The sequence below is a fragment of the Scyliorhinus torazame genome, chromosome 11 (genome assembly GCF_047496885.1).
Source record: "Scyliorhinus torazame isolate Kashiwa2021f chromosome 11, sScyTor2.1, whole genome shotgun sequence".
NCBI classification, from domain to species: domain Eukaryota; kingdom Metazoa; phylum Chordata; class Chondrichthyes; order Carcharhiniformes; family Scyliorhinidae; genus Scyliorhinus; species Scyliorhinus torazame.
The window spans coordinates 49734414-49750709 of record NC_092717.1 but is presented as its reverse complement, the minus strand read 5'-3'; the positions used below and the strand labels follow the sequence as shown (position 1 = coordinate 49750709).

The window sequence follows — 16296 nt, the reverse complement described above, 5'->3', positions numbered from 1 at the left end:
CAAAGTTGAGGGTCAGGTGAACTTCATGATATACTTTGGTGTTCTTTAAACCCTGGCCCATAATACAAGAAAAATAGAAAATATATTCTTATCTACAATTTTTACATTTAACAATACAGAAGTGCTAACAATGAAGGTGACATTTTTAAAAGTAACTATGGAGAATCTATTGTGAACGTGGCGTGCGTCACAAGAACTGGCCATTTTGTAAAAGTGGGTTGCCGGAAAAACAAAGTTTGAAAAACATTAGCTTAGGGTTTCCACTCTTTATCTCTATCCAGTGAGCCCTGCCGGAAATGTTTGTGCAAGGATTGGTCCAGATGTTGTCAAATTGCTTGGACTATTTTTAATCCCTTCATTAATATTTTGCTGGTCAACCTCCTGCACTGAAAGATTTGGCCTCCTATGCAGAAAAATATGAAGAATGGAAGCCTGGGAGCGTCTTGTGGAATGGAATGTGGGAAGTGCTCCTACCTCTCCTCCCACCACAAAGAGCAAAAGATCACCTCTCACTGTCTGTGATGAATGGAGAAATTTCAGACATCTTGGGTGGGATTCTCTGGTCTCCGACGCCAAAGTCGCGTTCGACGATCGGCCGGAGAATCCACATTGGTGCCGAAATCTGGGGCAGCACCACTTTTGTGATGCTCCGCCCTTTCCAAAACGGCGTACTCTACAATACCCCGCCCCAGATAGGCTAAGTTCCTGACGGATTCGGTCGCGTGAGGTATTTATTTTAGGGAACTCGGTGTGGCGACTGCAGACTAAGTCCAGCACCGCCACAGTCAGGAGGGAGCCGGTCCGCGGGCAGGGGGGGGGGCATTGGCAGGGACTGGGGACACTGGTGGAGGTGGTCCAGGGGGTGGCACGCCTGGCCAAAGGGGTCACTATTTGGCAGGCCGAGTCCGCACGCGGCCGGAGCCATGTTGCATGACACGGCCGCTGCCGGCTGCCGCTGTGCGCATGTGCAGCCACAGACCCGGAAATTCTCCGGCTGTATCTGCAGCTAGAGCCGGGTGCTCTATGCTGCATGCCTGCTAGCCCCCACCAGACGGAGGATCGGTGGCTGTTTTGCGACACTTTTTCGGTCGTAAAATGCCACAGTTCCCACGCCGGCGTCAGCACTTAGTCTCAGAATTGGAGAATCCAGCGTATTACATGTTCCTGGCACAGGAAGGGTTAAACGCTGGTTAGTGTGTGTATAACTACTGCAGTAGTGTTTTTAAAAATCCTAGTTTGCAAGACAACTCAGTTTTTTGGGAGCCAGAGGTGCAATTAAAGCACTGTAAAGGTTTGGGCTAATAGACTTTTGTTTATATTAAGAGGGCTCCCTGTGGAGTATTTAATTAGAGACATTGGACGGGATTCTCCAACCCGCCGCACCAGATTATGGGTCATCACGCCGTCGGGAGTCTCCATTTTGCCAGCTGGTCAATGGAGTTTCCCATTGTGGGGCAGCCCCACTCCGTCGGGAAACCCCCGGGCTGCCGGCAAAAAGCAGCATCTTGGCGGCAGAGAATTCAGCCCAGTGTGTTCAGTTAGTAAGATGATGAAGTTAATAGGAGAAAATAGTTGAAGCAGTCAGGTGTGAAGGGTCAGAGTTTTAGTTGTGAGCTGGAAGTCTAGCTACGAAGGCAGATTTTGAAGATTTCAGCAAGAGCTTCTGCATTATTCTGACAGGGTCAGGTCTCTTTCTTTAAAGCAGTCAAAAGATCTGTCTTTCTCAAAGTAGAGTATCCAGACATCTCTGTCAAGGAAGTATTCCTGAGTGCTAACTGCCTTTAAAAGTGGATTGGGATGGGAGGTGGTTTTGTTGTTTGAATGGGAATAAAGATAGCAGTTAAGGGTTAGCATTGTTTAAGTGGTAATTGTAAGGTATTTCCTTGTGTGATGTTAAAGGTATTTTAATACTATGCTAGTAATAAAGTTTGTTTTCAGATCTATCCCTATTTCTTCATATAATCACTCCTGAAGCGAGGTTTCCTATCTCCACACTCTTACAAAATTAAAATTAAATACTGGGGTTTCTGTCCAGTATCCTCGCCACTGTTGGGATCTGGTCTGGGATCGTAAAACTGTCCCTTCATGTCCCTCTTGTGACCAGGTTCAGATTAGGGGAAATCTATGGTAGCATTCTTCAGTTCTGAGTTACATTGCAGTGGGAGCCTGTAATAAATCCACGGAGGCAGAAGTCCCTTCACCAGAATTCCTTATTTACAAAACCAACAGCCGAACAACCAGGTGCATTCAGCTTGCTGTCTACACCGGGAGTGCAGAGGATTTGACATTCCCTGTTATATACAGAGAAAGGGGTTCCTGATTGGGTCAATCTCAAAGGCCTGGCCTAAGTCATTACAGTGCCCAATGACATCAGAGAAGTCGATCTACACATTTGAAGAAGGATCCCCAATGTTTGTCACTGGACACCTTAAACATCAATCCGGTTTGTGGGTGTTAATTGGGTGAATTTAATTGTTCATCAATTTCCACCAGGTAAGCAGAGTTTAAAAGATTAATGTTTAGTATGAATATAATGTTTCACATTGGACGGCACGATAGCGCAGTGGTTCGCACTGCTGCTTCACAGCTCCAGGGTCCCAGGTTAAATTCCCGGCTTGGGTTACTGTCTGTGCGAAGTCTGCACGTTCACCCCGTACCTATGTGGGTTTCCTACGGGTGCTCCGGTTTCCTCCCACAGTCCAAAGATGTGCCCATTAGGTGGATTGGCCATACTAAATTGCCCTTAGTGTCCAAAAAAAGGGGAGGTGGGGTGACTGGGTAGGGTGGGGGTGTGGGCTTAGGTAGGGTGCTCTTTCCAAAGGCCAGTGCAGACTCGATAGGCCAGATGGCCTCCTTCTGCACTGTAAATAGTAATTGTAATTGTAATTTAAAAAAATTATGAAAGAATGGGATTTGATACATAGAAGCGGACTGTTTCCGGTAATGGAGGTGCCAAGAGGAAGAGGCCATTGCTAAAAGATTAAATGCATGAGATTCAGAACAGATAACAGAAGAATCTCCTTTGCACAGTTAGTTGTGAGGCTGTGGAATCTCATTTCAGGGTTTTAATGGTTAAGGCAAAAAACTGTGCCAGCATATAATATTGACATGGTTGTAAGTTCTGTGTATTTCTTCAGGGTGGAAAAAAGAATAGGCATTATAATAATTGCCATACTGACTACATTTAATTGTTGAGCAAATTTCTAAAATAATTGGATGAACAAAGGAAATACTGAATGCCTTCAATAATTGAATACGTTTCTGACTGAATTTTAAAATAGTTGTTATCCTGACTTGGTTTTAACAGTATTCACAACACTAGCTGATTTCAATAAATAGTCAATTTATTGGCTACTTAAATAATTAATTACGGATTGAATTGCATGAATAAATTCCATGGATGCGTGTTGCAAACCTATTGACTGAACTATAGCAGTGGTTTGTTAGCCATGGCTCAGTTAGTAGCATCCTCACCTCTAAGCCAGAAGGTCGTAGATTCATGCCCCATTCAGCACTTAACACAAAATCAGAGCTGACACGCCAGTGCAGTATTTCAGATACAGTGTCAAACTGAGGCTCTGCCTACCCTTCAGGTGGACATAAGGATTCTATGGCACTATTTCAAGTATGCTAACACTCACCAGGCAAAAGTGACTTTGCTGAATCGTGCACATTTGCAGGATTGAGAATGGATGCATGTCCAAGAATTTTCTATATTATGGTTTAGGTGGGACCAGAAGACCTGCAGGACGCCCAAAGCACCACTTCAAAAATGCTTGCAAGCTTGATGTGAAGGCCCTGAACATTGATTTTCACAGCTTGGAGACACTATCTAACGATAGAAGGAAATGCTAATATAATTTTTTGGCCGGCATGCCATGACGATCAGTTTGATAACAGGCACCAAACACTGAAAACAACAATCCACAACACCTGATAACCGCGGTGGCACAGCTCCAGGGATCCAGGTTTAATTCTGGTCTTGGGTCACTTTCTGTGCGGAGTCTGCACGTTCTCCCCCTGTCTGCGTGGGTTTCCTCCGGGTGCTCCGGTTTCCTCCCACAGTCCAAAGATGTGCAGGTTAGGTGGGTCAGCCATGCAAAATTGCCCCTTAGTGTCCAAAAGGTTAGGTGGGGTTACTGGGTTTCAGGGTAGGGTGGAGGCATGAGCTTAAGCTGAGTGCTCTTTCCAAGGGCCGGCGCAGACGCGATGGGCCGAATGGGGTCCTTCTGCACTGTAAGGATTCTATTCTAAGATTCTAACCTGCCTCTCATGGGATGGTCTCTTCAGCCATCAGCAAACGTGCATCATATTAAACCATAACCCAATGGATTTGCTGCATGTCCACCATCTTATGTGAATGAAAGGGTGCTGCTGATGATGACAACAATTGCAAAGAGGAGCAAGATAGTTATTCCCAGCGTCCTGGTGAATATTTATCTCTGAATCAACATCACAATTATTTGGTCACTACCACATATTTCATTGCACAAACTTGCTGTGTACAAACTGGCTGATGCATGTCCAACATTACAACAGTGACTGCACTTAAAGCCATACTGTGATTTGAGGTCTCCAGTGCTATAAAAGGTGCTATAGAGATACAGGTCTTTTATTTATTGATTATTTAAAATGTGTTGCTATCAATTTGAACACAGGAGAGTGAAATTGATCTTGGGTGTTAGAGAAAAACAAGACAGAGCAACACAGCAGTCTTGTTTGCTCGATTTTCTTTTCCGTTGACCTAAATGACGATGATGAGAAGAGACTGGTAGCTAATGCAAAATGGAATCCAAAAGTTTTCAATAGCCCTTGAAACAGTAAAAGAGTTATTAAAGGAAAGACGGGGCTGCTTTGGGACAAAAAAAAAGAGATGTACACATGGAGGCAGAGGGCATGAATGAGGTACTATATGAATATTTTACATCTGTCTTCACCAAGGAAGGGGCTTCCAAAGTCATAGTGAAAGGGGAGGTTGTTGAGTCATTAGATGGGCTAAAAATTGATAAACAGGTGCTATTGGAAAGGTAAGCTGTAATTAAAGTAGGTAGGTCACCAGGACTGGAAGGAATGTATGCTAGGAAGCTGAGGAAAGTACGGGTGGAAACTGTGGAGACACTAGCCATAGACTTCCTATCCTTCTTAAGTACAGGGATGTTGTCAGAGTTCTGTATCATGTAAATGATGCACCTTTGTTTGGAAGAGGGTATAAGGATTAACCCAGTAATTATAGGCCATTCAATTTAACCACGGTAATGGGAACACTCTTTGAAATGATAATCCAGAGCTAAATTAACAGTCAATTGAATGGTTGTGGATTTATAAAGGGACGCCTGCATAGACGTCTGTTTATGATGTAATATATATGGGCTTCTAAAAGGTATTTCATAGAATCCCTACAGTGCAGGAGGCCATTTGGCCCTTTGAATTGGCACCGACCCTCCAAAAGAGCACCCCAGCTAGGCCTACACCCCAACCCTATCCCCCAAACCCCACCTAACCTTTTGGACACTAAGAGGCAATTTAGCATGACCAATCCACCTCACCTTCACATCTTTGGACTGTGGGATGAAACCAGAGAACCCAGAGGAAACCCACGCAGACACAGGGAGAACGTGCAGACTCCGCACAGGCAGTCACCCAAAGTTGGAATTGAACCACTGTGCCGCCCCAAAGTGCCACACTTGGCTTGTCAGCCAAGCATGGAACAAAGAGGGCTGCAACAGCATGGATACAAAGTCAGCTAAAGGACAGGAAACAGTGAGTAGTGAGGAATAGTTGTTACTTGGATTGGAGGAAGGTGGACGATTTGCGTTCGGGAGTCACAGATTACACAACAAGGGGGTTTGAGCTCATAAATTAGTTTATTAAGAAGCATCAGCTAAATAAATGGGGCATAAGCTGAATAAACAGTAAAGTATATGACCTGTGGCAGGTGAGAACAGTTTACTGGCCCCAGAGGGTGAATGTATAGATGATGTAGAGTGTGTCAATCTCTGTCGCTGGTGGTGGGAACCTTTAGCTCTCCAGCCAAAATGTTAGGCAGCTCTTCACTGGTCTTTCTCCATCTGAAGAAGGATCCCCACTGCTCTCCTGAGCACCTTTCAATATACCTTATTTCTAGGGGCTGGTGGTTTATCCCGTGTCAATCACTTGTTCAATCTCATCTAATCAAGGGCTGAAGGACAGGTATTAAAGGTAAACCCTCCCTATCCTTCACTTTGCCTTGATATCAGTTTTCAGCATATCTCACTCTGGGAGTAATTTCTTAACTCCTGTCAGACACCTGTACAGATAAAAGGCACATCTTATCAACTCAGGAATGTCAACCTAGAGGTCTTTACCCGGAGTGCCCTGAAAGCAACATTCTCATTGGTTATTATCTTTCTCCATGGTTGTTCAGAACTGTTTCTTCAGAAAGAGAGAGGGAAAGAGAAACAGTCTTCTGCTGGGGTTCATAATTCTATGCTTCCTGATTCTAGGACTATTAAAACTATAATTTCTTACAGTTACCCCCTTGAGAAGGACACATTCTTATTGACTTCTCACAAATGCCATCTGGCTAAACGAGTTATTTCTAAGCTACAAGCTAATTTCCCTAATTTCTTCTTTACATGCCACAGGTAATAAACTAAAGCTACTTGAATTATGTGGTCACGATTGACTTGATTTTGGACTCCTAGCCTAGAGATCACCTCACTTGATGAATGGAACAGAAAATTGGCATACTGTTGATTTGTCATCATCCATTTTGCTATCATACCCAATCCCAATTTCACAATCCCGTTTTTTTACCACACTCTCTGGCCTTTAAATATCTTTTTATTGGCATCATGACCTAGAATCAAATTACCAATGGATCCTAAATATCAGCTTCTGTCCTTAACCTTCCTAATGCTAATCAGTTTTTGATTCTTCACCTTGTAGGATCCTGACTCCCTCTATCCCTTCCAATCTAAACAAGGCCCAAGCTTCATTCACCACCTGAGAGATTCCATCAGACCTACTTACCAGACTGGCTTCTTGCTGTAACACATGGCCCTTAATTTCTTTCCTTGCTCTGGCCGTTTCATGCACTTCCATGGCTGATAAACCTAGTTTACAGTCACCCACTGATGCACGATCAATCACTACTGATGCGAGATTGTAGTCCAATTGAAGGCTTTAATGAGTAAGTAGTTACCCCAGCAGTTCCGGTACAGAATGACTGCTGTGGGTGAAACACAGACTCTTATGCTCCGCCTGCTGGGCGGAACCAGCAGGCAGGTTCTACCACTCATACTACAGTATAAGGTACATCCCACCTAGGTACTGCGATACCCCTAATATAGCCTACCACACCCACTATGGTCTGACTTGCACCTTTTCTGGCACTAGATATACGTGTTATTCAATTCGGCAGGTTTTGCCATTGATTATTGCAGCATTTTAGCAAAAAACAACAAAAATTGAATTATTGTCTAAACTTTAACCAGCATCAATCTGAAGAAACAAAAAACTGTCTGTACTGGTGAAAACTTACGCATGGCAATCATATCTTTGTATTAGGCAGCCCCACATCTGGCAATGCTAGTCTAGTTCTCTCAACTATAGTCTGGGATGTGGCAATCAAGCTCAATATCTGACAAATCAAGCCTGGTACCTTTACCAGTTTCAGGCTGGGACTCCTAGCTTATTGAAAGGAATTGTATCATTGGCAAGCCAGGACTTCTGCTATTTATAGGAAGAAGAGATGAGCATGGGAAGCCAAACACCTCAGTTGGCGGGATGGCTATTGTGTGGATCAGACAACAGCAACAGCATGGGGTTCAAGTCCAGTTAGGGTTTAGGTAGACTCAGGGGGCTGGATTCTCTGTTGGCGCGATCCTTCGTTTCACTGGCAGTGCACTCAAGTCTGCAGATTTCCCGGCGGCGTCGGGGTGCCCACAATGGGAAACTCCATTGGCCGGCTGCCGGCACAGAGAATCCCGCTGCCGGCGAGAGTGCGCCATACCAGAAAACGGGTGCGGCGAGACGGAGAATCCCGCCCAGGGCCTGCCTCCTTGCCCTACCCACAATAAAAGCGTCATCGCACTTTGCCGACATTTAACAAATAAACGTCAAAAACGTGCTTACAGCAAAGAACTTAAGAAGAATAGACAAGTGTAATGTTGTACAAGTAATATTGTTGATTTTACCATATACTAAATTCATGAATTGGCTAAGAATAAGACCATAAGACATAGGAGTGGAAGTAAGGCCATTCGGCCCATCGAGTCCACTCCACCATTCAATCATGGCTGATTTCAACTCCATTTACCCGCTCTCTCTCCATAGCCCTTAATTCCTCGAGAAATCAAGAATTTATCAACTTCTGTCTTAAAGACACTCAACGTCCCGGCCTCCACCGCCCTCTGTGGCAATGAATTCCACAGACCCACCACTCTCTGGCTGAAGAAATTTCTCCTCATCTCTGTTCTAAAGTGACTCCCTTTTATTCTAAGGCTGTGCTCCCGGGTCCTAGTCTCCCCTGTTAATGGAAACAACTTCCCTACATCCACCCTATCTAAGCCATTCATTATCTTGTAAGTTTCTATTAGATCTCCCCTCAACCTCCTAAACTCCAATGAATATAATCCCAGGATCCTCAGACGTTCATCGTATGTTAGGCCTACCATTCCCGGGATCATCCGTGTGAATCTCCACTGGACCCGCTCCAGTGCCAGTATGTCCTTCCTGAGGTGTGGGGCCCAAAATTGCTCACAGTATTCTAAATGGGGCCTAACTAATGCTTTATAAAGCTTCAGAAGTACATCCCTGCTTTTATATTCCAAGCCTCTTGAGATGAATGACAACATTGCATTTGCTTTCTTAATTACGGACTCAACCTGCAAGTTTACCTTTAGAGAATCCTGGACTAGGACTCCCAAGTCCCTTTGCACTTCAGCATTATGAATTTTGTCACCGTTTAGAAAATAGTCCATGCCTCTATTCTTTTTTCCAAAGTGCAAGACCTCGCACTTGCCCACGTTGAATATCATCAGCCATTTCTTGGACCACTCTCCTAAACTGTCTAAATCTTTCTGAAGCCTCCCCACCTCCTCCATACTACCTGCCCCTCCACCTATCTTCGTATCATCGGCAAACTTAGCCAGAATGCCCTCAGTCCCGTCATCTAGATCGTTAATATATAAAGAGAACAGCTGTGGCCCCAACACTGAACCCTGCGGGACACCACTCGTCACCGGTTGCCATTCCGAAAAAGAACCTTTTATCCCAACTCTCTGCCTTCTGCCTGACAGCCAATCGTCAATCCATGTTAGTACCTTGCCTCGAATACCATGGGCCCTTATTTTACTCAGCAGTCTCCCGTGAGGCACCTTATCAAAGGCCTTTTGGAAGTCAAGATAGAATATGTGGAGCTAAGCAATTGGTAGCAGAAGCTAGCAAACTGGTTACAAAACAGAAAATGGGAAGTAGTTGTTTAAGGTAGTTACTCAAATTGGTGGAAGGCTGGAAGTTTACCATTTACAATTTGAAAATTTGTGGACGACTCCAAATTGGAGATAGAGTTAAGAAGATGTCTGTAAATTAGCAAATTAATGTCGATACAGATTAGTGCGAAATGCTGCATTTTGTGGAAAATGAAGGTGACATAAACCTTGGCATGTAAGACTCTGGGTGGAATTTAATGCCGTTCCACGTGGTGAGTTTAGTTGCGGGGGGGAGGAACACCCGGTGGGGGAATTTAGAATCAGGTGGGGTGTGGCTGGTGGGGATCCTGCTCATATTAAGTATGTAGTGGGAAGGCCCGTGAATGGCCTTGCCATTCTGTGGCCAATTGAGGCCTTAAGTGGGCATTTATTTCCCACTTCAGAGCCTCATTCCTCTGTCACTGGTAGTCACCTAGCAATGTGTGGGGACTAGCCATGCAGAAAACTCAAAAAACATACCCTAATGGGGTTGTTTGAGCGCTCGTGAAGGGGGGGGGGGTCCCTCATTCAATCACTCAAGCGCCTGATTGAAAGACTTGGCATCAGGAAGGAGTGCCCACTGAGAGCTCACACCCTACCCTTGCTGCGAACATCCACTCCCCCATTCCCGCAAAGTTCATTCTGCAACCCTTTTCTCCGGCCATTAATCATGCGCCTGGGTCCATTGGTAATCCTAGGCCTCAGGTGGGTGTTGTGCCAGTAGCAGCCACTAATTCCTCAGGAGCACTGCCAAGCAATGAAGAAATGAAATGGTTAGGACTTCCGCCCTAGTGTTCATTAACACAGTGAAGGCCCAGCGATGCCCATTTAAGTGCCTGACTGACACTCAATTTGGTGATTGTTCCTGAAAAGAGGCGAAGTGGGTCTCTGGCCACTTCACTGCCTCCATTAAATAACCTAAATAACTAAAAGCGCGGGATGCGTCCGATGCCAGAAAAATCGCGCAGCTCCTATCGACTGCGGGGGACCAAGCCATCCAAATCTTCAATTCGCTCACTTTTGCCGACGGCGAGGACAAGACCAAGTTCCAGACCGTTTTAGCCCAATTCGACAGTCACTGTGAAGTCGAAACGAACGAGAGCTTTGAGCGCCATGTCTTCCAGCAAGCCTTCAGGGTAAGGATGAGCCTTTCCAATCCTTTCTAACTCATCTCCGTATATTAGCGCAGTCCTGCAACTACGGTGACACCGCTGATTCCCTCATCAGGGATCAGATCGTGTTTGGGGTCCACTCCGATGCCCTGGGGAACAGCTCCTAAAAATAAAAAACATGACCCTGAGACGTGTAAAATTGACCCTGACACCATTGAGACGTGCAAAATGCATGAACAGGCGAAAAGTCGCTACTCCCGCCTTAAATCGTCAGAACAGGACCAACTTGCCTCCCACGAGGCAGAGAGTGTACAGGCCATCGCCCGAATGCGGCGCCTTAGCAGCGATGAAGGCGGCCATTTTGTGCGCTTTTCCCGGGGTCCCACACATGTGCACCACGGACGGGAGAACAAAGCAGCCGAAGACCACACTTCGCAGGTGCGAATGGCGGCTGACCGCACTGCGCATGTGCGACGACGCATGGAGCGTTACGACGTGCCCGAACTGCGGCACCGCCCACTTTTAAAGAGGCAATGCCCTGCAAGAGGCAGGCGATGTTTAAATTGTGGGAAGCCTGGACATTATGCAGCCTTGTGCAGGTCTGCACCATCGGTCATGGGCCAGCGATCCCAGTTCCAACGCAAACGCGTTCGAAGTGTGCAGCAAGGGCTGCTGGATTCTGATCCTGGTAGCACCACGGATCCAGAGGATGACTGCCTGGACTCCCCATATCATGTGGGCATCATTGCTACAGGTGACAAGGCCTCCTCAAATTCAGCAACACGCCTATCTAACCTCAACGTGGATTCTGTGGACGAATGGCGTGCTGTCGTACACGTTAACCAATACAGCATCCGGTTCAAGCTGGACACTGGTGCTTCAGCCAATCTCATATCACAAGCAGATCTTGGTCGCATCAAAAGGCAACCAAAGATTCTTCCGCCGGCCTGCCAGCTTCTTGATTATAATGGCAATGCCATTACTGCGTTAGGGCCTTGTCACCTACATGTCTCCAACAAGGCCATCAAAGCCACACTGCGATTCAAAATCGTCAAGCCTGACAAGGCTTCCCTGCTTGGTGCCCATGCATGCAAGCTACTCAATCTCGTCCAGTGCGTACATGCCATGTCCTCTGCCAATATGAATCTTCAGGCTGACATTGACAAAATCCTGTCACAATACCCGGATGTGTTCAGTGGGATGGGCATGCTGCCGTACCACTACAAAATCTTACTCAGGCCTGATGCCACGCCTGTGATCCATGCACCACGCCGGGTGCCGGCTCCTCTGAAGGACCGTTAAAAGGTGCAGCTGCAGGAGATCCAAGACTAGGGTATAATCTCTAAAGTGACGGAACCGACTGACTGGGTCAGCTCGATGGTCTGTGTGAAGAAGCCCTCAGGAGAATTGCGCATATGTATAGATCCCAAAGATCTTAACCGGAACATAATGCGGGAACACTACCCGATCCCGAAGCGGGTGGAGCTAACCAGTGAAATGGCACACGCCAAATTCTTCACGAAGCGACATGCATCGCGTGGTTTCTGGCAGATACAACGGGACGAGACCAACGGGAAGCTCTGCATGTTTAATACACCTTTCGGAAGGTACTGTTACAACCGCATGCCGTTCGGTACTGTTTCAGCCTCTGAAATCTTTCACAGGAGCATGGAACAGATGCTGGAGTGCACTGAGGGTGTGCGGGTCTATGTCAATGATGTAATCATATGGTCCACGACCCCAGAGGAACACATATCTCGTCTCAAACAAGTCTTTCGGCGCATCCATGCAAACAGCCTCAAGTTGAACAAGGCCAAGTGCTCCTTTGGCATGTCATCAATCAAGTTTTTGGGCGACCAGATATCCCAGCAGGGCGTGCGACCAGATTCGGACAAGGTCAAGGCCATCAACGCCATGAAGACCCCGGAAGACAAAAAGGCGGTACTACGCTTCCTCGGTATGGTTAACTTCTTGGAAATGTTCATTCCCAACCTCGCATCACACACCAAGGCTTTCAGGCATCTGGTGAAGAAGTCCACTGCATTCCAGTGGTTACCCACACATCAAGCAGAGTGGCTCGAGTTAAAGGCAAAGCTCACCACTGCTCCGGTACTAGCGTTTTTTGACCCAGAGAGGGTGACAAAAATCTCCACGGACGCCAGTCAGGCCGGTGTTGGTGCGGTGCTCCTCCAGAAGGATGACTCCTCGTCCTGGGCTCCAGTGGCCTATGAAATGAAAAATGAAATGAAATGAATGAAAATCGCTTATTGTCACAAGTAGGCTTCAATGAAGTTACTGTGAAAAGCCCCAAGTCACCACATTCCGGCGCCTGTTCGGGGAGGCTGTTACGGGAATTGAACCGTGCTGCTGGCCTGCCTTGGTCTGCTTTCAAAGCCAGCGATTTAGCCCTGTGCTAAACAGCCCCTGAACAGCCTATTCGTCAAGGGCCATGACTCCCACTGAGCAGAGGTATGCTCAGATAGAAAAAGAGTGCCTGGGCCTCCTAACCAGCATTGTAAAGTTCCATGACTACGTCTACGGTCTATCAACCTTCACAGTAGAGACTGACCACAGACCCTTAGTCCATATCATTCACAAGGGCTTGAATGACATGACGCCTAGGCTTCAGCGCATTCTCCTTCGACTCCGCAGGTATGGTTTCGAATTGGTATACACACCGGGCAAGGAGCTAATCATTGCGGATGCCCTGTAGCGCGCCATCACCTTGCCCTGTGAACAGGTCGACTTCATCCGTCAAATTGAGGCACAGTGTGCGAGCATCCTCCCGGCCTCAGATGTAAGAGTGATCAACATTCGAGAAGAGACTGCCAAGGACCCCCTTCTGCAGCGGGTCATGCATCACCTTGCAAATGGTTGGCAGAAAGAGCAATGCCCCCAGTTCTTTAATGTGAAGGACGACCTGACAGTCGTCGAGGGGATCCTCCTCAAGCTAGATCGTATCGTTATTCCTCACAGTCTGCAGAGCTTAGTGCTCAAACAGATCCACGAGGGACACCTAGGTGTTGAAAAGTGTAGGCGCAGGGCCTGGCAGGCTGTCTATTGGCCTGGGATCAACCAGGACATATCCAACATGGTCCCCAATTGTGCAGCCTGCCAGCGTTTCCAGCCTGCTCAGTCCAAAGAAACACTCCAGCAACATGAGATCGTGACCTCTCCCTGGTCTAAGGTGGAAATCAACCTTTTTAATGCCAATGGGCATGACTATGTGCTCATCATTGACTACTTTTCGAGTTACCCAGAAATGGTGAAACTGTCCGACCTCACATCAAGGACAGTCATGAAGGCCTGCAAGGAGACATTTGCCAGGCATGGTATTCCGCTCACGGTCATGAGCGACAACGGTCCGTGCTTCTACAGCCAAGAGTGGTCCAACTTCGCGAAGCTGTATCAGTTCAAGGACATTCCTCAAGCCCGCATTACCCGCAATCTAAAGGGAAGGTTGAGAAAGGGGTCCATATCGTGAAGCAACTGCTCTGCAAGGCTGCGGACTCGGCTTCTGACTTTAACCTTGCGCTGCTGGTGTATAGGGCAACCCCTCGGTCCACCGGTATGTCTCCGGCACAACTCCTGATGAATCGAGACATGTGGACGACTGTTCCGGCCATTCATTTACCAGACCTGGATCACCTACCAGTGCTGCAAAAGGTGCAGCAACTCAGAAACCGGCAAAAGCTGACATACGATGCTCATGCTACCTGTGCTCTCTCCGGAAGATGCATTTCGCATCAAGTTGCCTGGTGGAGGCTGGTCATCTCCAGCTGTAGTTGTTCGACAGGCTGCTCCCAGGTCGTTCGTGGTTCGCATGGCCGATGGCTCCATTAGCAGGCACAACAGAAGGGCACTACGCAAACTTGCCTGCCCACCACCGAATCGCACTTTTCCAGCTGTCGTTATGCCTTCTCCGGACACCTCGCTCCATGAGGCCACCAATTTGGCTGCAATCCCACCTGTCAAGGTGGCGTCGTCCCCACCTCCACCTCTCAGGCGATCGACAAGGATCCAACGCCAGCCCCAGAGATTAGACTTATAGACAATTTTTTTTTGTTGTACATATGGTTCTGTATCTGCACGCTAGACACATTCCATGTACATATGCATTCACTCGCCATTTGCTGTAAATAGTCATATCTGTATATATATGTCGTATATGCTTGAAGCAACCGACAAATTTTTTTTTAAAAAGGGGGGATGTCATAATATGCACCCATGCACATCATGAGGTAAAGACAGGCAGTGACAGACACCCAGGTTAGCCAATCAACACACAGGACAGAACACAACCAATCACCAGACAGAACACTAGAGGGGGCTTCCTACTATAAAACACATGAGGCATCAGCACTCCGTCTCTTTCCACTGGTGACAACTGTAATGACAGTCAGGGTGTATATATCAGTTAGCACCTTCTACATGTGGATCAGAGCTAGTCTGGTCTAGTTAGTTAGAGTTAGTACACTTAGATTAGTAGAGTGTCAACCCACAGCAAGCTGTGTGCATTGTTAAAGAAGTTCAATAAATTGTTTTGAACCAACGTCTCAGCTTGGTGTATGCTTTACAGTGCAACTGCATCCAGTTGCAGTCCGTGTTACCCCAATGTGAATAATACGACAGATGCGTCGGGTTGGAATTGAGTTTGAGACTTTAATTTTTTTTAAAAACAGCCTCAATTCATCCATTTCATTGTGGTTAAAACTTCCTCTAAAGTCTAAATGGGATGTTGGAGGAAAGGAATTCATAGGAAAAAATTTACAAATCATTATCAGTAGTAAAGCAAGCGGACAAGTCCATAATAAATACAAACAAGGCAGTGGGATATATTTCCCGAAGAATAGAATTGAAAAGCAGGGAAATTATGGTGAATTTGTGCAGAGTCTTGATTATACCACACTTGAAATACTGTGTACAGTTGTGGCCTTTATGTTATGAAAGGGGTATCAGGATACCAGAGAAAGTGAAAAATGTTTCACAAGAGTAACACCAGAAATGATACAACTGTTAGGAAATACTGAATAGTCTTTAATATTCTAGAAAAAGGCAAGAGTGAGTGGGGACCTAATAGAGATCTTTAAAATTATGAAAGGGTTTGATAAAGTTGGTGTGGAGAAAATGTTTCAACTTGTGGGTGAGCCCAAAATGAGGGGCCATTAATACAAGATACCGCCAGTAAATCCAGTACCAAGTGCAAGAAAAATATCTTTACCCAGCGAGTGGTTAGAATGTAGATCTTGTCAGTACATGGGAGTAGTTGAGGTGAATGACATAAATCCTTCAAGTTAGAAAAGTACAAGAGGGAGAAAGGAATAGAAAGACCAGGTGAAATAGGCTCGTGTGGAGAAAAATGCCAGCATAGACTGAATGGCCTTAAGTGCTCTTAATTCTATGAAATATGCTCAGAATCTGCAAGCATATCCCAGAATCTGGCAACCTTAGTACAATATCTGGCAACCCTGATACAATATCTTGTTTCTATTACATTCTACCTGAATTGTGCGAGTGCCGTGCGAGGAATTAATTTCTTTTGCATCTTTAGTCAGATGCACAGACAATGGCAGAGAGCAATCTTTTGGAACAAAATCCGAGGGCTGCGACTAAATAACTACCTCAAAAAACTGTCTTCTCTTTCACACAAGAGTTGAGGGATCGAGCCATCAGTGTTTCACCCTCTAGGAGATGGTGTTCTAACAATTACTGGTGAATACTTCAGGGTTCTG

At 46.2% G+C, this 16296-nt stretch overlaps 1 protein-coding gene across 1 annotated transcript in view; it reads right to left on the bottom strand.

Moving 5' to 3' along the window:
* The window catches only part of pou6f2 (POU class 6 homeobox 2), a 953197-nt gene that overhangs the window by 172745 nt on the left and 764156 nt on the right, over positions 1 to 16296 (bottom strand). The window lies entirely within an intron of this gene.